General features: G+C 32.5%; 1 pseudogene; it reads left to right on the top strand.

The window, feature by feature from the left end:
* The first annotated feature begins 8070 nt into the window (after nucleotides 1-8070).
* Nucleotides 8071-8517, top strand: LOC107153317 (annotated as a pseudogene).
* The last annotated feature ends 15033 nt before the right edge of the window (nucleotides 8518-23550 follow it).

The following is a 23550-nucleotide window of genomic DNA, read 5'->3' as shown; positions in this document are numbered from 1 at the left end:
AGAAGACCATTTTTATCAAGCACATGGAGATTCAAGGACAAACACTATAGCATCTCAAGTCATTTATTGATTGACTTCAGTCCCCAGTAACTACTATTCTATTCTCAATTTCTATGAAATCTCCCCCCAACTTTTTTTTAAGATTTCACATATGAGTAAAAACATGGAGTGCTTGTTCGTGGGATAAAGGACTACTGAACACTCTAAATTCTAATACTAGTAGGGGCATGTTTAAGAGGGAAATTTTTAAATATTTTGTTAGTATGTTTTTAGTGCTGAGTAATCAATTACATAATAATTTATAGTGCTTGTAAAAATGAAAGTGTACTGAAATAGAGAAATATTAAATGATAGGATTCTATGTTATAGTACAGGATTCTCTGAGAATTCTTTGGTCAACTTTTATGACTATTTCTGTTATATATCATATGTATGAATCCTATTTGACGTGTACACAAGTACAGATGGAGGTGGAAAAGATGGGTAGGGCATTTTCACTGAAGTAAAAATAATGAACACTTGATTATTAGAGAGGTAACCAATCAAATTAGGTGTGGTGTTTTAAAACAGACCTTGGTGGTTTCCAGAATCCAGGAACAATAATGTTATTTGCCTCACTTCCAACACAATAATTTTATTGAGATAAGATCTAGACACCATAACCCACAAGGGTGGCTTTAATCAAGGAAAAGCAAAACACATGTAGTCCCAAAGCTGTCACTCAAACAAAAGAATGGAAAGGAAAGGGAAATTAAATGAAATGAGGAATGATATATTGAAACTGAATAGAGAACAGGTGGGTCTAGGGAAAAGAGAAGGAGATTGCCTGTAAAAACATGTTAAACAGGAGACCAAGAAAAAAAAAATACATAGCTGTGCCAAGATAATACCTTGAGGGATTACTACTATGAAATGGGTCCTAGGAGATACATGAAGTTCCTATATAAGAGATAGCATTGAGTCACTGGTATAATTAAATAAGAGGGAAAGGCTAGTGTTAAAACAATTGTTTTGCCAGGGACTTATTTTACTTTGAAACAAATCTGATCATCTAGATCATTTAATTAAAGCTACTATAGTACTAACAGCAGTAACAATAAAAGCTCTGTTAATTCCTCATTCCAATCCACTCATTACTCTCTGGTCTGTAACCCCAGTACTTTTTTAAAAAGTGTTTTTGTATATACTGGTTTCTTTCTATTAAAGACCTTCTCCACCTTTTGCACTTGGAAAACTTTTAATCCAAGTATATAATCAGTTTTATGGAAAAGTCCTTGAAGACCTTCAAGCAGAGTTAATTGGTTTTTTCCCCTTGGTAAAAGTTTGAGCTGTTGTTATAGAGCTAAACATATGGTGCCATAATTTATTTCTATTTCACCCCTCATAGCAAGTTTCTCCAGGCCAGAGATCATGAATACATCATCTTTCATTAATACATCATTCTTTCTTTCTGTAACCCAGTGCCTAATGTCTATATTATATGCAATAGTTGATTGAATATTTTCAAACTAAATGTTATTTAATCTGAATTATGTGGTGTGTGTGTGGGGGGGGCGCTAAATGTGTATAAAACAGAGTAGGAATACTCCTAATGACCAAACATACTTGAGGCTGTAGAATGTATCATTGCTGTGTGTGATATTATACTGTGGAGTAGGAAAAGGTAAAGTAACAGACAAATCTCTTAGTCCAGTCTAATTAATAGTTGTGATATGGCAGCAGTTGGATCTTAGTTTATGCACAAACACAGTGCACATAAGAAAGAGTGACTGAGTTTGTGATTCCCCCTGCTGGACTTTTTCTCTCTCTTTCATCATTGCCTTCTTGTATTTCGAGAAACATTAACTATTTGATTGATTCCTGAAGGATCTTAGAATTATTTAGCTCATGAGTCCCCAACCATAAAATCAACAGATAAGTATTCCTTATCTGTTGATTTCTAAGATTGTTCAGTAGATTAATATTGATCATATCACTTCTTAGGAAGGTGGAAATTGCATCAATGGAGATTCACTAGGATTATAAAATCTTTATACAAGTTCAAGTGAAAATGCCCTCAATATTTTAAAGCCCAGATTCTTGTTTTCATACAAAACAAAAGATCTCATCCTTTGGATCTCATCCTATGAATCTCACTAGGCCTATTAAAATATATTCTTCTATTCCTCTCCTCTTTCATATTCTCATTCTCTCTCTCTCTCTCTCTCTCTCCATAATATTAGTGGTAGAGGCAAACTTGTCTCTATGAAGGCAAGGATAACTTATGACTTGTGTATCAAGTGAAACGAAGGGTACTGGTCACTGCATGGAAGGCTTCACATTCTGGTGTGTGACTTTTCATTTCCTTGTTTTGGGCACTCTCTACTGCCAGGTAGTGTTCTTCATGACAGCTAGATCACGTAGGACCCCTCATAAGAGCAATAAAAAATGCATTCCCGGAGTTTTGCTTCCCCATCACACATACTTGGAACAGAAATGGATATAAACTGTGGGAAAAACATAAACCTATGTCCTATGAGGTCATTGAGATTTCTGGCTTGTTATACTTGCAAATTAATTTGGGATATATGGATTCATATAGTATCAAATATTAAAGAGAACACGGTAACTTTATCTTTGTTGTGTTCCATTTCTTTTTCATAACCAAATACTGTAAAGAGTAAATGAGGTTAACAGTCCCTAGAAATTCAGTGACTGCTAGTTTTCATTCATTCTCCTTTTCATGAGTAAACAGTATTTTTATCAAGGGAAAAATAATTATATCTTAACAGAATCAACAATATTAGTTTATAACACCTTCAGGAGTGAATTAAATAAGTGTAGAAGCACATTTTGCTTATAGGTATTAGAAAAATTACCCCCTCAAGAATTCCATGAATTTAGGCAGAAGCTGTGTATATGCAAAATGAAATGGTTTGCACTGTCATCATGCTCCATTCATTGTTTCTTAAACCTGCTCTCAGGAATTCTTGTCTCAAATGTTCAAAATATTTAGTTTATTTTGCTAGGTCAATAATGTTAGTAAGAAAATAAACAATAAATTATTAATAAAAATAAAAATTTTGAGAATTCCTGAACATGGCACATTTGCAGAACTAAGTACTTAGAGAAATGGTCAAACTAAATAGAAGTGTAAAATTGTAAGGGATTAAAGTCACATGGGAAATAAGACATAATTTTTCACTGAGGAATAGAAACAAATGATGTATTAATAAATTTATATTCTAATTTTTCATAACTATGAAGAGTTACAACACATGGCTATAACTTTTCTTCCAAAAAAGCATTGTCACCATTTTGTGGTGCGAAAGCCAAATGGTATCATACATTCCTCAGAAGTAAAGATCTGAGAAAGGGCCTGTCTATTCAGTAGTTTTATGAGTGACAAAAGCCATATTTTCCAAGTTTATGTCTGTTCAAAAAGCCTTCCCTTTCTATGATGTTTATTTTAAACATGCTCTGTTGAAAGCTTACTTTCAGTAGTAGTCTTACAGAAAAGTGAAATGCTACCTGAGAGAAAATGAAGTAATGCTTCACTTTTAAGCCTTTATCTGTAGTTTCTATATCATTAACTGTAGTTTGATGATTAATGGTCATTTTCCCCTTCCATTCAAGCATAGGAACCTGAATTCTCTAGTTCTCTGTTTGACCAACCTATACACATATGCAAATGCGCACACACACACACACACACACAAAGACATACATACACACATAAATGTGAAGTTACATGTGACCCTTTTTAAAATTTACTTATCTATTTTAATCTATATATTTACATAAAAGCAGAACTGTCTTTATGAGAGGAAAATTAATATGAACCCTTCCTTTTAAAATTACATGTGTCCTGTGGGTTTAAGTTGTCCTGCCCAAGAATAGTTTAAAGAATTTGAGAAAAAATGAGCTCTGCAGGAGATAGGAACCCTGGTTTCTGACCTTATGTCAATGGTGGTTTGATAGCTCTAAAGGAAGTATATCCTAAATGGAATAATTGCTGTCCAGATCAATACTGTAAGATGTGTTTCATCATTTTTCAGAAAGGATATAGCCTTTGAGAAGTGATTATGATCACATTAATGGCACAGCTCTAGTCTAGAAGCAATTTGGGCAGTAAGAGTGAATTTCTGAATCCAGAAATAATCACCATACGTAATTAATTGTGCCTCAACTTTATGGCTTCCCAAAGCTCAAGCAAGTGTCAGTGCTCAGTTTTCTCACCAATGACAGCAAAGAGAGAAGCATCAGAATGGCAAGGAAACACTCTGTAGTCAAGGCTCCTTCTCCACATGGCTCTGTGTGCTGTAAGCATAGGAAAGCACAAGAGCTGCACCACTGTATATTTGCCATACTTCAGTGCCCAAGAAAACTAAGAACAATTCAATGAAAAATATCCAAGGAGAAAGGTTTTGATTAAGCAAAGATAAATTCATTATGCAAACTGCTTGCTGCAAGAGTGAACACCAGTATGACAGTCTCAGTAGCATTACAAAGGGGTTCGAAAAAGGAAAATTGTTTGTAAGATTTTGGTTTCTGGACCCAAATGATTTAATACAGGTCTTAAAAGTGCAGGAAGTGATTAGGCTTGGGTAGACTGTGACTTAATAATTACTGATTACTGAATTCTGAAAGGTGTGATTCTTGTGAGTTATGATACATAAACTGTTGTTTAATAAGTGAGCTCTATACCCAGATGAGCTATATATTGTCCTGATTGGGGAGGTATTGACAAGAGGGACAATTTATTTTCCTGGACAATTGGTTTGTAGGATTTCCCTGATGGAGCAGTAAGTTCTTTATTGTTTATAGCTTTCATGTTGTGTGTTTGAAAGGAAAAATAAATAAAAGAGAAACAAATGGTTATAACAGTCTCAATTCCCTTTCCCAAAGGTTATAACAGTCTCTATTCACTTTCCCAATGGTTAAGCTCTATGGACACAAGTAATCCCAATTGTCAGCACTATTCTTTTTTTCTATTTTAATGCTCTTTTTAAATTTATGAAGTCAGGAAAAAAAAAACACTGTTTCTCTTTGAGTGATGGTAGTGATGTGTTGGTGGAGTTGGCTCATATGAGCATTTGAGGGCTTGTTGTTAGCAATCTCTTTCAAAATCCACATTCAATGCTTCCTGTAGTTAGCTTGAATTCAGTCACAGTGGAAATACACACATCCTGAAAATTGTAAAGCACTTCAAATTATAACTTTTTTTTTTAATCCATAGAGTCAGTTCAACATTTATCAGGATAGGGTTATTCACAATGTTCTCATATCCATATATACTGCTCTACATGAGAGAGAACAGGGCACTTCTTAACTATAGTTGAAAACAAGGACTTTTTATGAAGACCCAATAATTTTTCAAGGGAAGTGCTTTATGATGCTGTAGACTGCATAACAGAGTCTCTGAGCTACTCTAGAGACAACGAGACAATGAGAGTCATCAGAACTGACTTCTAATACTTCAACAAAAAAAAATTATTTTCCATACTCAAAGAGGAGAGAGAGGAGGATAATCATTCAACTGGACTTCTTTAGATATGGATCATATAAGTGCTAATTTCTGATTTAAATGTAAGATTGGAAATGGCATTAGGAAACTTTTGATGGGCAATCACAATACTGATTATCTTGGTCATGATGTTGGTTGCAAAACCAATTGCATTTTCAACATAAAACTGTATATCTAGAGTGAATCAATTGTGTAATTGTACGATAGACTTCAATACACAGAATTTATGAAAAAATATAAAGCTTATCTTATTTGTTTCTTAAATCTGAGAAAAGGGAAGAAAAGGAAGACATAGAGAATGTTTTCTGTGGTACATTATTAATTTCTAAACATGAATTCTGTAACCCCGGAAAACTCTTGTAACTTAAGAAAAATGTTATTGTGGGTGTACAATGAGAATAAGATTTTCACAGATAAGCCAGCTGATGCTAGAAACACACTGTCTAGAACACTGGGTTATTTTGGGTAGAATACACTGTGGGCATATTAATTAATGTTTGATTTTTGAAATAGCTTTAATTCCACTAGATTCATAGAAATACATATTTTTAGATATGGTGCATAATCTAGAATTTGATGTGGAAATATAGATCAATATAGAAAAAGAAAATATAGGTATTCCTAGACTGTCCCTTATAGTTTCTTATTAAGGAAATATGGAGTCATTCCCAGAAATCTGATGTTAACACATATTCAAAGTGACTCAGGTAGACTTTCAAGCCATTTTCTGATATTACTAAATCTCCTAATATGATTTAACCAGTTTTTTTTTTTTCCATTTTTCACTAGGACTGTGAGATAAGAAAGAGTAGACAAAGTCAAGAGTTATTTCTAAAGCAAAAATAAAAGAATTTGGAGCTCAAGAAAAGCTGTCTAGATTCTGCTACCGCTCTTTCTCCCACCAACACTCACAGAAAATTGAACAAAACCAAGACCTTAAGATGTATTTGAACTAAACTCTAATTTTATTATTAAGAGAAGCCTTTCCAAACCCTTGGAATATGGGCCAAGCTATATAATGTGACATACCACTATATACACACCTGTTTTTCTTTTCCCCCTGCCTATATATTGTATTTAGAACTTTGGCTTATTTTTTCAGTGTCCTTATTCAAGAAATACACATTACCTCTTCTTCCTAATGAGCTCCTAAAATTATGATAATGATTCATTTTATAATTAATTTATATACTTGGGTATTAAAACAACTAATTTTCTATTTACTCTTAAGTTATAATAATGAGCAGTTCAGGTGTTTAAAGGGAGTGACTGAAATAAGATACGTCTATTGATGCACACATTTACATCTGGCCTAAATAACTGGTAATAATTTGTTCGTGTTATTATTGTGTTAAATTTAAGCATGAAACTCCTGAGCATCACATAAACACAAAAGAGCATTATTAATTTACACAAACTCCTTCTACAACAGAGGTAACTTTCAAATTATCTTCTCAGTTAATGATGTGTTTTTCTTGTGCATGTCAGTCTCACTAATATCCAATTAAATGTATTTCTCATACACCTGATCTGTAAAGTATTCTGTGTTTTGTGCAAACACAGCATGAAGGGATGTTTACCATTAAGTTAATAGAGATCATTTAGCTGGCCGTGCTGCAGAAATGTTTTCCATTTGTTATCAACACACACTGGAATACATCAGGTGTGAAATCCATAATTTAAAACTCAAGAGTAATTTCAGATAGACATCAATCATACACATTTAATTGTCAACTTAATATTACATTTCCATAAAGATGGATTATTAATATTAATTTAAAAATTTGTAATCACCAGAAAAATTTACCTCATATTTGCCAAAACACCTTAGTATTGAATTCTCAATGTATTGATAATGAACTATGAATTACATTATATTATTTTTAAATAACCAGAAACATTATAAAACATATTCAATAGCATTTTGCATTATATATGTAAAATATTTTTTTTTTTATTTTGAGTGGTGATTTAGTTATTTTTTTATAAATGTTTTTGTTTTTAAAGCTTTTTCATTTATAAAAACATCATAAAGATAGACTTTATATATCAAGTTCCCTTTTATTTAAATTTTCTATCATGGCACATTTGTCAAAATTAATACAAACAATTATTGACATACACAATTATCAACTGAAGTCCACAATTTATTAAGATCTCCTTAGGTTTTACCTATGAACATCTTATACTCTAGGATTCCCTTCAGTACTCCACATTACATTTTTTCATTATGTGTCCTTAGGTTAAGTAGGCAGTGATAGTTTGCCAGAATCCTTATCTTTGACGACCTTGATAATTTTGAGGAATACCAGTCTTGTATGTTCTCTATTACAATTTTTCTAATATTTCTCTCACTCTTGGGCCATGGTAATGGGTTTGGGAGAGGAAGATCATGTGTATACAGCATCAACATAACTATTAACATTAACCTTGATCACCAGCTGAGGAAGTATTAATCAAATTTCTCTACTAAAATGTTACTTGCCATTGGACTTGTCCTTCACCTTTTTCCTTCCTTGTGTGAATGCCTCCCTCCTCCCGCCTTCTTCTTGAGACCAAACACCATGGCTTCAATTAAGTTGCAGAGTTCCGAAGGGAAGATATTTGAAGTTGATGTAGAAATTGCCAAACAATCTGTGACAATCAAGACTGTGTTGGAAAATCTGGAAATGGATGATGAAGGAGACAATGACCCAGTTCCTCTACCAAATGTTAATGCAGCAATATTCAAAAAGATCATTCAGTGGTGCACACACCACAAGGACAAGCCTCCTCTTCCTGAGAATGATGAGAACAAAAACAAGTGAACAGATGATATGCCAGTTTGGGACCAAGTATTCCTAAAAGTAGATGTCAAAGCTTTGCTTTATGTTACATGCAAGACTATTACCAATATAATCAAGGGGGAAACTCCTGAGGGGATTCAAAAAACCTTTAATATAAAAAATGACTTTACTGAAGAAGAGGAAGCCCAGGTATCCAAAGAGAACCAGTGATGTGAAAAGAAGTGAAAAGTTGTACCTGACACTGAAACATTGTAAGGACTGTTCCAAATACTAGTTGACCTGCTCTGTTTATAATTGTTGATATTAGACAAATAGAAGACAAATGCAGCAGCAAATCAATTGTATTAGCATAATATTCTCCTTATTGCATGTATAGTTTGAATACAGACTGCAAACCATGGCTGAATTTCTTATAGTATGAGACAAAATTTATTTATTTCTTTACTCTGAATAAAACTGAACTGTGGGTTCTCTGTAGAAAGTGGCATTTTGGACTTTCACTCCTTTTGTAAAGTGATTTTTGCCTAGTTTATTGTTTAGTTAAATTTAGTGAGCTTTTAAAAGTTGGCATTGTAAATAAAAAAAACTTGAAAAAGCTTTTCTGAAAACAAAAATTCACCCTTCAGTTTTCCATAATGTCCTCTTTGGGCATAATCCACACTTAAGGAGTGAAGAATTACACTCAACCTAATAGAGGAAAGAGTATCAACATCAATCATTTTGAATACTTCTGCACAAAAAATATTTATTCTCCTCTATTTCCTTCTTTATCTAAACTTTTATTTATAAATACTGTCTCATGGATATGTAATAGATTGGATTACAATACAATATTACTTTCATTAATTTGTTGGTTAAATTGCTCCAGCTTGGGGTGCTGGGAGTTTATTCTGTTGCCTCCTGAATCATCTTAGCATACTCTGATCATTATGAGATTTTTTGAGCACTTTCTTATTTGCTAATACTATAAGGATTCATAGTTAGTAACTTTCATCCCAAAACTTCTGAGCTCTCTTCCAAAGTGACAGTAATACTTTTTTTTCAGTAGCCAGGAATGAGAAATTTTATTGCTCTTCATCTTTCCCAGTGACTTTCAATTTTGTAGTTCTTCATCATTCTAATAGATATAAAGTAGCATCTTATTTTACTGTAATTTGTATTCTCTAGTGTCAAGATGATTTTGGTAATATTTTCATATGTATATTTGCTATCTCTGTATATTCTTTAGTGTGGCATCTGTGTAGAATATTTGCTGTTTATTTTTTATTATATGTTGTGTTTTAAGGGTTATTTTTATATTTTTGATACAACTCCTCTAATAGATGTATATTTTGCAAATATTTTCACTAAATGTATACATTGCATTTTTATTCTTACAGTGTATTTTGTACAGCAGAAATATTTAATTTTAATAAAGTATAGATTATCTTTTTTCTCATGGGTATTATGATTTTAGTGTTATATCTAATATTCAACCTCAGGTCACATAAAATTTCTTCTAGAAGTTTTTTTTTAATTATTATTATTTTTAGGTGTAGTTGGACACAATGTCTTTATTTTATTTATTTTTATGTGGTGCTGAGGATTGAACCCAGGGCCTCACACTGTTAAGCTAGTGCTCTACCACTGAGCTACAACCCCAGCCCCCTCTTCTAGAAGTTTTATAGTTTCACTTTGATTAACATTTCTGACCATTTTTAGTAAACGTCTGTGATCTGGATAAGTCATATATTTAGGTCATTTATTTTGTATTTGGATGTATAATTTTTCCTGCACTATTTGTTGAAATTAGTATCCTTTCACCATGGAAAACAAATGTCTTTGTTCCTTTGTCAAAGATCAGCCCACTATAATTCTGCGTTTCTAGACCACCAATATGTGTATTTTTTGACCAATAACAATACACTGTCTGGATCAGTAGCATTGAAATATGAATGTGAGAATTCTGCAAACTTCATATTCTTTAACATTTTGTTGGCTATTTTAGGTCTTTTTCAAGTCCATATGAACTTAAAATCATATAATTCCCCACAGAATAGCTCCCTGTAATTTTGATGGATATTAAACTGAAACTATATTATGATGGGGAAGAAATAATATCTTACTAGCATCTTAGCCATCATGGTTTGCAATCCATGAAGATGGATACATCTTAATTTATAAAGAACTTGGATTTCTTTAATCTGTTTTTAATAGTTTTTCACATATAGATCCTTTATATATATTATTAGATTTGTACTTAACCATTTAATTTTTGTGTAATTGTAAATGGTATTTTTAGAATTTGAAGTTGAATGATTTATTATTGGTATATAGGAAATAATTGAACTTATTTTATTTATTGATCTTCTTTTGGCCACTTTACTTGAGTAGCTACTATTTCTTAAACTTTTTGCTGATGGCTTAATATTTTCTGTATAGAGAAAACATGGTATCTGTAAATAGACACTTTCATTTCTTCCTTTTCAATCTGTGCACATTTTTTATTTCCATTCACTCTTATTTCACTAGCCATGACTCCCAGTGTGACAATAAATAGGAGTTGTGGGAAAAGACAATTTTACTTTTTCTTGCTTTTAGAGAAATGGATCTAATTTCTTACTGTTTAGTATGATATAAACTATAGAACTTTTTAGATGCACAATTTTCAAGTTGAAGAAATTGGACTCTATTCCTAGTTCTTCATGTTTTCATCTTTTAACCATGATGAAAATGGGTGTTGGATTTTGTCAAATGATTTCTACATTAATCAGTTTGGTCGTTTGGCTCAATTGTGTGATGGTTTACATGGATACATTGTGAACCAGCATTAATTACCTAAAATCAATTCCTCTTGGTCTGGGAATATAAATCTTCCTATAAATTGTTAAATTCAATATTAATATTTTGTAGAGTTTTGGGCATCTGCATTCATAACACCTGAATTGTTGGTTGTTTTTAAATTATCTTTAAGAGGCAAGGATCCCATGAAAGGGTAAATTTGTAATAAATTAGAATTTCAAAAAGATTATGTACCTTTCTTTGTAAAGAAAAAAGGAAAGAAGAAATTGATGTGTTTCATACACAACATCTTATGGGCATAGGTAATTTAATAGTGTTCTTATTGCCTTCTGCATATCTTATAGTGTACTTATAATATTATCCTTTTAAAGTAGGTGGTATCAGCAGTGATAAATCCTTCAACATTTCTGGAAGTTTAAGTCTTCTCTCTACTTTCTTGATTAGCCTCACTAAAACATTATCAATTTAATGGATTTTTAATGAAGAACCAACTTTTGCTTTTGTTGATTTTCTCCATTGTGTTTGCTGTTTAAAATTTCAGTTATTTGCTCTAATTTTTGTTATTATTTTTTTTTCTTATTTCAGGATTGAGTTGCTCTTCTTTCTATAGTTTCCTAAGGTTATTGATTTCAAATTTATCTTTGTATAATATGCATTTATTTTGATGAATTTCCCTCTAAGCTCTGCTTCTTAAAGGACATCTTTATTGCTTCCACATTTTGGCAATTATGAATGTTCCCAAAAAGCTGTAATGTTCATTTGGGTGAAAATATTAACATGGACACAGGATTTAAACTTATTTTAGAAAATTCCAAAAAGCACAACTATTGGAGCATATGCAAAGGTATGATTTGTTTCCAAAGAAATTGCCGAAAGGTGCTGTAAAGTGACGCATTTTGCATTCTCACCAGCATATGTTGAAGTTTCTGTTGTTCCACATCCTTACCAAAGTTTGATGTTGCCAGTGTTTTGGAAGTTAGTCACTCTATTACGTGTATAATGCTATCTATCTATCTATATATCTATATCTATATCTATATCTATATCTATCTATATCTATATCTATATCTATATCTATATCTATATATATATACTTAATTTTCAGTTCCTTAGTGGCAGAGTAGATATTAGACATTTCACATGCTTATTGCCTCTGCATATCTTATTTACTAAAGTGTTCATTCAGATATCTCCTCAGTTTCAATTTATTAACATTTCTAACCATGTTTAGTAAACTTTTGTGATCTGGGTAAGTCATATATTTAGGCCATTTATTTTGTATTTGGGTGTATAATTTTTTATACATTTGTATTTGGATGTTTTTATACATGTGTATTTGGATGTTATTTTCTTTTTATTGTTGAGTTTTAGGAGTTCTTTGTACCTTTTGAGTATCTGCTGCAAAAATTTTTCACAGTTTTTAGCTTTTTTATGCATGTTTTTCAAAGTGAGAGTTTCTGATTTTTAATGAAGTCTAGCTTTAAAATTATTATTTTTGCATCATGCCTTTCATGAGGTATCTAAAAAGTCATATCAGTTATGTAATCATATATATGTATATATACACATATATAGGAAAATAATGTCTGACTCATTCTACTATTGTTCCTATCCCCATACACCTCCCTTCCCTTCACTCTCTGTCTAAACCAAAGTACCTCTATTCTTCCCTAGCAGCCCCCCACCTTATTGTGAATTACAATCCACATATCAGAGAAAACATTTGGTCTTTGATTTTATGGGATTGTTTGATTTCACTTAGCATGATATTCTCCAGCTCTTTCTATTTACTAGCAAATGCCATAATTTCATTCTTTTTAAGGCTGAGTAATATTCTATTTCATATATTTACCACAGTTTCTTTATTCATTCATCTGTTGAAGGATACCTAGGTTGCTTCTCTAGTTTAGCTATTGTGAGTTGAAGTTGATCTGCTGTAAACATTGGTGTGGCTGCATCACTGCAGTGTGCTGATTTTAAGTCTTTTGGATATAAACCAAGGAATGGGATTGCTGAGTCAAATGGTGGTTTCATTCCAAGTTTTCTGAATAATCACCATACAGCTTAATGTAATGGTTGCTCCAATTTGCAGTCCCACGAGCAATGGATAAGTGTACCATTTTCCCACATCATCACCAACATTTAATGTTGTTTGCATTCTTGATCATTGCAATGCTGACTGGGGTGAGATGAAACCTTAGAGCAGTTTTGATTTGCATTTCTCTAATTACCAGAGATGTGGAACATTTTTTCATATATTTGTTGATTGGTTATATTTCTTATTCTGTGAAATATCTGGCCAGTTCCTTAGCCCATTTATTGATTGGGCTATTTATTTATTTGTTTGTTTGTTTATTTTGGTATTAAGTTTTTGTGTTCCTTATATATGTTAAGAGATTAATGCTCTATCTGAGGTGTACGTGGTAAAGATTTTCTCCAATTCTGTAAGGTCTCTCTTCACGTTGATTGTTGCTTTTGTTGTGAAAAATGATTTCAGTTTGAATCTATCCCATTTAGTGATTCTTGATTTTACTTCTTATGCTTTAGGGGTCTTGTTAAGGAAGTCAGTTCCTAGGCTAAAATTGTGAATATTTGGGTCTACTTTTTCTTTTATTAGGCACAGGGTCTCTTCTGTAGTGACTAAGTTCTTGATACACTTTGAGTTGAGTTTTGTGTAGGGTGAGGGTTTAATTTCATTTTGCTACATATGGATTTATAGTTTTCCCAGCACCATTTATTAAGAGGTTATGTTTTCTCCGGTGAATATTTTTGGTACATGTATTTAGTATGGGATAACTGTATTTATGTAGGTTTGTCTTTGTGTCTTCTCTTTTGTACCATGGTCTATAAGTCTGTTTTGGTTTCAGTTCCATGCTGTTTTTGTTACTGTGGCTCTGTAGTATAGTTTGAGGTCTGGTATTGTGATGCCTCTTGCTTCACTGTTCTTGCTGAGAATTGCCTTGTCTATTCTGGATCACTTATTTTTCCAAATGAATTTCATGATTTCTTTTTCTATTTCTGTGAAGAATTTCATTGGTATTTTAATGGGAATTGCATTAAATCTGAATAACACTTCTGGTAATATGGCCATTTAACATTGATTCTGCTTATACAAGAACATGGGAGATCTTTCCATCTTCTAAGGTCTTCTTCAGTTGATTTCTTCAGTGTTCTATAGTTTTCACTGTAGAGGTCTTTCACCTCTTTTATTAGATTAATTTTCCAAGTATCTTATCTATTTTTGAGGTTATTGTGAATGAAGTAATTTTCTTAATTTCTGTTTCAGTGGTTTCATCACTGATGCTATTTATTTAAAAAAAATATTATGGTTATCTTTAGCAGATACAAGTTCTTAAATGGATATTTCAGAGGCATATTTAAGGATATAATGTTTTGCATTTTTAATATTTGAAACATCAATCATCTGATAACTATTTTAATGGGTTGTTTCTAACACACTGATGTAAAATGTAAATTTATACATAAATAATGTTTATCTAGAATTACATCTAATACATGGTGAGTAATTTATACATTTTGCCATTATTGTTATCATTTTAAAGCAACAGGACCAATTATTATTCATGTCCTTGAACCTCCAAATCTCTGAGTCAAAGTAAACCTTCCCTTTCTATAAGTTGGTTATCTCAAGTATTTGTTACAGTGACAGAAAGCTGATTAACATAGTCATGAAATGCTTTCTTGTTTTGATTGCTGTTTAACCATGTAAAATCATAAAACCATGTTTAGTTCCTGGGTCACACAAAAACAGATGTTAGGCCATATTTGCCAACATTTATTAGAGAAATATAGAAAATGGTTAAAATGAATAATAAATCCTGACCTGTTCCTTCTGATTTATGTGCTATTAATTTTAAGTACTATTTTAAAGTCTTAAGTAACATATTATTATTTTTATAGGCTTTTGAAAAGAAATTTATTCATAGGTTCTTCATTTATTATTTTTGATACTTGCTTCCTTCTGGGATTACTTCATCTTGAAAATCTCTGTAGAGTTTTTTGGTACTAGGAAACCTACTCGCTTTTCTTAAACTAAAGCTACTTCACATCTTTCTTAAATTATAGATTTTTTTTTCCTGGTACACAAAAGGTTGACAGTTATTTTTCCTCAGGACATCGAAGATGCTATTACACTTTCTTCTGGTTAAAGTAAGGTATGACCTTTGCATAGCAGATCAAATAGAAATTTTTAGCAACGCTTTATTTTTGAAACCACATACAAAGTAGCCAAAAAGCTGTGGTCATATGGGAGAATTCAAGATCCTCTGAAGTTTCCACAAGTGCAGAAAGAATTTCAGTAGCTCTAACTAAAAGGTGTGGGTCATAATGACTTAAAAGAAAAATAAGTTTTTAGAAATCTCTGAGCTAAAGAGAGTTCAGTGCCAATTATAAACAAAAATGGATCTCTGAAGAGCTTTCTTGAAACTTCTTAAAGGTGCAAATTTTAACTAAATAGGACAACATGAGGATTTTCTCTTGGTAATACTGTTGAGAAGGTTGCTTGTCACGTAGTAAATGGCAGTAATAAAGAATGTTTGATTTCTAGACCCAAAAAGAAAATTACTAGATATCTAAACTGGAAAACAAAAAACAAAACCTGGATCTCATTATTACTTGACTCATCCTGCAGCACTGAAAGATGCTTTGAAATAACATATTATCGTGCTAAGGGGTAAAACTAGTAAGTATTAGTATTTTGCAGGCTCACAATCCTGTCTGATTGCAATATATATATATATATATATTTGGTTCATATATATAAATGTTAGATAAACTTGAGAATGAAAATCATTAGAATACAAGCACTGAGGAGAGTAAATATATATATATATATATATATATATATATATATATATATCTGTGCTGGTCATTAAAAGGGCATATCACTAACATGTGTCACATGCGTACTCACATCAAATCCCACTTGAGAGAGAGAAAATAAAAATCAGCTTAACATGTAAAATATAATTACTATATGGAATCTGAGCTTTAATTAAAGATATGTTCTCCTGAGATGGATGAATGTCATTACAAAAACTTTGTGGTTTCATTACTTTGTGATACTCAGCAAAAGTTTTCTTCTTCTGAGACAAGTGGTTTCTTTATTGCTACCATACCATCTGCTCTTTTTTCTGTTACTTCTCCAAATTTATATATATCTACATTTAGTGTTTAGACACTTCTACTTTTAAAGGCATTTTAATTTTCTATTTGCACTTAGAAATTTTACTTTTAGCAATATTTGGCAAAGAAAATATAACAACATACTAAACAATTTGTGAAGTTATGGTCGAGATGTCTGTGTGGTGACATTAACTTGAGAGAATTGTTAGATATTCCCACCCCTCTTCCCAATGGAATAAATTTGAAAGCCTACCAAATCAACTCAGTTAACAATAGTAGTGGATATTAAGGTTTTGTAATATCTGACAAACACTGGGAAGAAATGCCTTTATAGAATTGACAGATACCATGAAAAATAATAAAACACAATCTAAATGTGCACAGTGAATTTTTTTTTTGAATGTAGAAGATCAACAGGCAAACAAACTAGTTTTTGCTCTGCTTTGTCCCTCCAAACATTTACTTTAATAATACCAGAATTTAGAAGAATAGATCCATGTATTTGTCTCTAGGGTAAGGAAAGGCATGGATGATAAGAGCAAATTTGCATTTGCCAGGTTATCATTTGCAATGATAAACTTAATGGGTACTGATATTCAAAAAAGCTAATTTTCTTTAAAATTTATTATGTTGCATTCACAAGAAAAATTCCAACTGTTCAATACCTATATGTGGATAGTGGCTACTGTATTAGAATAAATATAGAACAGCCCTCAACATACACAATCAACATATAAAAATTAGTAGCTTTCCTATATATCAACAACAAATCTGCTGAGAAAGAAATCTGGAAACCATTTAATGATAAACTTAAAAAAATACCTAGGACTATGTCTAATAAAATAAATGAAAGACTTTTACAATGAAAATTATAGAACACTGAAGGAAAGAATCTGTACAAGATACTAGAAGGTTGAAATACTTCCTATGTTCATGGAGAGACAGAATTAGTATTGTTAAAATAGCCATATTACCAAAAGCTATATACAGATTCAATGAAATCTCCATCAAAATATTACTGAAATTTCTCATAGAACTAGAAAAAATTCTACACTTCATTTGGAAGAAAAAAATCTTTGCTTGCTACACTTTTGACAGCAGATTAATATCCAGAATATATAAAAATTCAAAAAACTTTCAACTAAACAACGAATAATCTAATCAGTAAATGGGTGAATGATCTTAAAGACATTTCTCAAAAACAAATACAAATGGCCAAAAATATATGACAAATATTCAACATCTTTAGTAATTAGGGAAATATAAATAAAAACTACAATGAGATTTCATCTAACTAAAGTTATAATGGCAGCCATCAAGAATATAAGTACTTAACACTGTAGGTGGGATTGTTACGTTAGGACACTTATGGAAATCAATATGGAAGTTCTTCAAAAGACTATGAATGGAATTACCATATGATCCATTTATATTATTGCTTGCTATTTTTCCTCAAGATTTAGTCTCCTACTCCAGTCATATACGCTTACTTATGTTTACAGTAGCATAATTCACAACAGCCAAATTATGGAACCAGAGATGGATGAATAGATCAAGAAAATGTGATACATACACACACACAATGGAGTTATGTTCAACCATAAAGAATTAAGTTATGCCATTTGCCTAAGTATAAATGGATCTCGAGGGTATTATGTCAAGCAAAATAAGTCAGACTCAGAAATTCAAGGTCATATGTTTTCTCTCATGTTTGGAAGCTGGAGGGGGAAAAGAGGATAAAAGTTTGTGGGGGAAATCTCTTAAAAGTTGAAGGCAGATCAGTAGTGTAGAGTAAGAGGACAAGGGGAAGGGAGGAGGGAAAAGAAATGGGAAATATTGGGGAATTAAAATGACCAAAGAATATTGTTAAACAATAAATCCTATTATTATGTATAATTATAATTCACCAATAAAATATGAAAAAAAATCATAGAACAACTACACTGGTGTAAATTGATGATATTGTTCCTTTTTTAAGTTAGGGAATGTTTCATCAGCTGCCTGCTGATGAAACATTCCCTAATGAGCTGGGTTCAAAAGAGCTGGCTGCAACACTGAACTAACAAAACGCAAAGAAATCCTGCAACACATGTACACGAGTCTCTCAGATAGAGGGTGGGACTACTCTGTGACCTTAGGTGTCAGCTTCCATGCTGGACTGCATTGAACAGCACTGGAAAGAGAGAGCTTGCACCCAGAATCTCTTTATTTTATAGAGGAGACACACAAAGAGCTTTGATGGAATGTTCTTCACCAAATAAGGCAGAGGATGGGGTTTCAAAAAGTGGAGTCTCCCTTTGTGATGTCTTGTGGTCAGCAGATTGATTGACATCTTGGCAAGTCACACCCATCTCAGGTGCTGTGTGGGATCACAGGCAGAGCCAGAGCAAAGGTGCACTTACATCACACAGCCCAATCAGCCTGCAAAGCAAGACCAGTCCCCTCATATTGCTCCAATGCCCATAGCTTACACACACAGCCCATGGATGGCTCATGACCGAAATGTTTATGTTTGTGGTCTTCTTTCAAGAAACAGATATTAAAATAGTACCCCTCAAAGTCATGAATGCTGAGGAATGGGGATGTAGCTTAGTGGTAAAGCACATGCTAACATTATTACTAAGAAATGTTAATAATTATCCAAGCCACTAGGTACTAATCTTTTTTACTTGTGGAGAGTCTTGTCTTTGTAAGGATGGCTGCTTACTGCTCAGGGTGATGGTTTCTGAAGGTTAGCTTGGGTATTAATTTTTTTAAAATAAGAAAACAATGAATTTTTCCACATAGGTTGACGCTTATCTTTATGAGTGATTTTTCTGTTGCCTGTAATAATGTTTGGTATCATTTTACCCCCGGTGGAAAGTTTTTCAAAATTGTAGGCAATCCTTTCTGACCCTGCCACTGTTTTATCAATTGTTTATGTAATGATGTAAATCTTCTGTTGTTGTTTCAATAATTTTCATACCATCTTCACCAAGGTAGAATCTAGCTCAAGAAACTACTTTCCTTTATCATCAATAAGAAGCAATTTTTCATCCATTTGAGTTTATCAGTAGAAATTTAGTCACATTGTCTGTCTGCACTACTAATTCAATATCTCTTCCTATTACCACCATATATGCAGTTAATTTTGCTACTGAAGTTTTGAATCAAAGTCATTCTTGAGTGTTAGAACAAACTTAGTCAGAACTCCTTTTAATGTTGACATTTTGATCTCCTTCCATGATCCAATGCTTCTTTTTTGGTTTTATTTTGTTTGGTTTTGTTTGTTTTTTGGGGGGGTGGGTGCTGGGGATGAAANTGGTATTTTTTTTCCTTTTCTAGTGCTGGGGATGAAACCCAGAGTTTATGTATGTTAAGCAAGTGCTCTATTACTGAGCTCCATCATAAACCCTTTTTAAGATTTTACTTTGAGATAGGATCTTGCTAAGTTTCCCAGGGTGGCCTCCATCTTGCAATTCTCATGCCTTAGCCTCCTGAGTAACTGGTATTACACCCAGCTATCACCACTATCACCACTGATGTTTTTAATGGTATCTAGAATAGAAAATCCATTTCAGAAAATTTCTAATTCACTTTGCCAAGATTCATAAGGGAAATAACTATTTATGGCAGTGAGAGCCTTATAAAGTGTATTTCTTACTAAGACATGAAAATTAACATTACTTCATGATGCATCAGCATAATGAATGTTATGTTAGCAGGCATGAGAACATTGTGAATTTAATTGTACATCTCTTTCAGAGGCTTTGACTGTCCCAATGCCTTGTCAATAGGCACTAATGTTTTGAAACTGAAATAAAACAAACAAAAATGTCAGCAGATATTACCACATTATTCTGCACACTTGATTTCAATGGTAGCCTTGAAATATTTAGTAAACTGCATTGTAAACTGATATATTGTAATCCTGTCTTTGCCATACCATTTACAGAATAAAGGCAGAGCTGGCTTCTTAAGGGCCCTGTGATTTTCAGAATGGAAAATGAACATTAACTTGAACTTCAGCTCACACAGCTGCATTAGCCCTTAGCACTGCAGTCAGCCTAGGCTCTGTAGATTTGAAGACATGAATTGATTTCACCTCTCTAGCTATGAAAATTTTATATAGCATCTTCTAGCATTAAGCTAATTTGTCTACTTTGAAAATCTATTGCTTAGTATTAAGTACTTTTATGAATTATCTTAGCTAGATCTTCTGGATACTTACTGAAGCTTCTCTATCAGCAAATGTTACTTCATCTGTATGTTATGGAGATATTTATTTTCTTAAACATTATGAACCAACCTCTGCTAGCTAAAATTTCTTCTGCAGCTTCCACTACTCTTAAAACCTTCATAGAATTGAGGAGAGTTAGACTCCGCTCTGTACTAAGCTTTGGTTTAAGGGAATGTTTTGATTGTCTGTCCAGACTACTAAAACTTTAGTCATTTTTATCTTTATTTTACTTTATTTTATTATTTATCTATTTATATATTGAAGCACACAGAACTCAGGGACTTACAAATACTAGGTGAACAATCGATGGTCAAATAATTGTAACACACATATAACATTTGTTGATTTAGTTTGTTGTCTTATATGGATGTGGTTCACAGTTCCCAAAACAATTGTAATACTAACATTAAGTATTGCTCATCATAGGTCACCATAACAGAGATAATAAAATGAAAAAGGTTGAAATGTTGCTTGGTATAGCGAAATGTGACACAGAGACATGAAGCAAGTGATGTCAGTAATCTTGCTTGATTCAGGATTGCCACAAACATTCAATTTATAAAAATTGCAAAACAGAATAAAATGAAGCTCAAGCTGGGCATTGTGGTGTACCCCTATAAGCCCATCAACTGTGGAGTCTGAGCCAGGAGGAACACAAGTTCAGGTTAGTTTGGGCAACTTAGCAGTACCTGGTCTCAAAAAAAAAAATACAAAACAAAAAACAAAAAACAAAATAAAGCAAAACAAAAACATGTAAAGGGCTGGGAATATGTCTCAGGCATCAAGCACTCCTGGGTCCCATACCCAGTACTGCAAAATTAATAATAATAATCATAATAACAATAAAATAAAGCACAATAAAATGACATATGTTTCTATAGCACTTTCTGTTTCCAGACTGTTCCTTACCCACTAGATTATATGATATGAATGAATGTAAGAATGAGTGATATGTGGTTAAAATGCTTGATATTGAATTCTTGCTTTACAACTTACTTTCTGTATTAATATGGGCATATTACATAATCTTTGTTCTCCTCACTTTTAAATTATTTAAAAAGGAGATAAATTTATATCAGAGTTGCAAGGGTCAAGACGTCAAAAGAGTACATGATATGTAGTGAACACTCAATATATGTCAGCAGATATTATCACTGATATGATATTGTTATTTTAAAAGTCTCTAAATCATGTACCATTGGAGCTTTGTACTTACCTCATATTTTTTTTTTCCTATAAAACTGTGTTAGTCAGCTTTGTGTGGCAATCAATAAACTCAACAAGAACAACTTAAAGGAAGAAAAGGTTCTTTTAGCTCTTGGATTCAGAGGTTCAGTCCATGGTTGGCTGGATGCATTGCTCTAGGCCCAAGTGAGGCATAATATCATGATGAAAGAGCATGGCAAAGGAAAGAAGCTCAGGACATAGTCAGAAAGCAGAGCGACAGAGACAGAGCTCTGTTTGCCAAGGACAAAATATAATCCCCAAAGGCACCCCCCCAGTGACCTATTTCCTTCAGTCATATCCTGACCACCCAGTAGAATAGTCCTTTGAAATTATTTAATCCATCAAATGGATTAATTCACTGATTACATCATAGCTCTCATAATCTAATCATGTTCTGTCCGAACATCCCTGCATTGTCTCACACATGAACTTTCAGGGGATGCCTCATATCTAAACTATAAAAAAGTAAAGTAAAAAAGGACTATTTTCCTGAATAATTTTGATAACTTTCCATATCCTTATAAAGCTATGATTTTATTAAATATAATAATGGATATAATGAACTCTCTCCAAAAAGATTATTGTATTGGTATCCCTTGTAAGTGGAAATAATAGTTTAAGCAATGACTCAGATCTCTTCATGTTGACATGTAGATAAATGTGTAGGCACCTTAAATTATTAATTATAAGACAACCATATCACTTTAGTCATCGTTTAAAAATTATTTTTGTATGAAATTATAAAAAGGTAATATATCCATTGAAACATTTCTCTTTATTCACATTTCATAAGAAAAGGTTGTGTTTCTATATTCCAGAGCCAACACGAATAGTGGGGCTAAAATATTACAGAAGATCCCATTCTAGAAAGGACAGAAACAGAGCCCAGACTGTTCAAGACAGTTCTTTCTTGTTTCTGAATGTTGAATTCCCAGCCCATTCTATAGCCATTCTTAGGAACTGCAAGTGAAAAGAGTAAGAGGAAAGCTAGGTCAGCCAATGCTACCCAGAGAACATCCTGCATCATAGACAGAGTTTTAATGTGGATGATTTCTACATTATTCCAATGTAGATAATGTCTATGAAAATTTCAAATTAAACATTCATATTACCCAATTACTTTAAAAGTTATTAAGTAGAATGTGAGTAGAAACCAACAGATAGTGAAACTAAACTGTGTCTCCATGACCCTTACATATCAGTCTCATGAAAATTGTATGTGCATATTCCTTAGTAATGATAGAATATTACTAAATTTAGCCAGTATCACTTCATTATATTTTAAAGAAATAACAGTAAGAATTATTTTTATGGTTATTGTTGGAGTTTAAATTATTTACACAAGTTTATTTCTGACTGTTTTCTGTCAAAAGTAGAAATTTGATTCTCAAAGGGCCACATTACCCAGGAGCCTTCTTGCTCTTACTAGGTTTGAGCCTTCATGATCCTAAAACATTAGAAACTGAGGCCTATTTTTATGGGTACATCTGTTTATGTGTTCATTTTTATTTTTATTTTTGTTTTTTTGTTTGTTTGCTTGCTTTATTTTTTAAGGTGAAGGTTAGCAACAGAAAATACACAGGGCAGAAATGCCAAATAAGTATGAAGTTGTATTTTTTTCAGATAGATGCTTTTCAAACAGAACCATGTTCAACTATTGTAATTCTTATAATTTAACTATTAGGGTCATCATTTACTATAATAAATTGGAACACTAATACAGAACTGTGATATTTCAGTAATGGAATATTAGGAAAAAATGTATTGTAGGATTTTTGTGTTTATTTGGTGTATGGGAAACAGTTCTATAAGTGGGGTCCTAGTTTTTATTCGCTGCTGCCAGGAAGAGGGATGATTCTAGAAGTGTCATAAATATATATATCTGT

Source organism: Marmota marmota, unplaced genomic scaffold (assembly GCF_001458135.2).
Source record: "Marmota marmota marmota unplaced genomic scaffold, marMar, whole genome shotgun sequence".
Taxonomy (NCBI): domain Eukaryota; kingdom Metazoa; phylum Chordata; class Mammalia; order Rodentia; family Sciuridae; genus Marmota; species Marmota marmota.
Note: the sequence above shows the minus strand (reverse complement) of the source record. Positions and strands in the feature narration are given on the sequence as shown.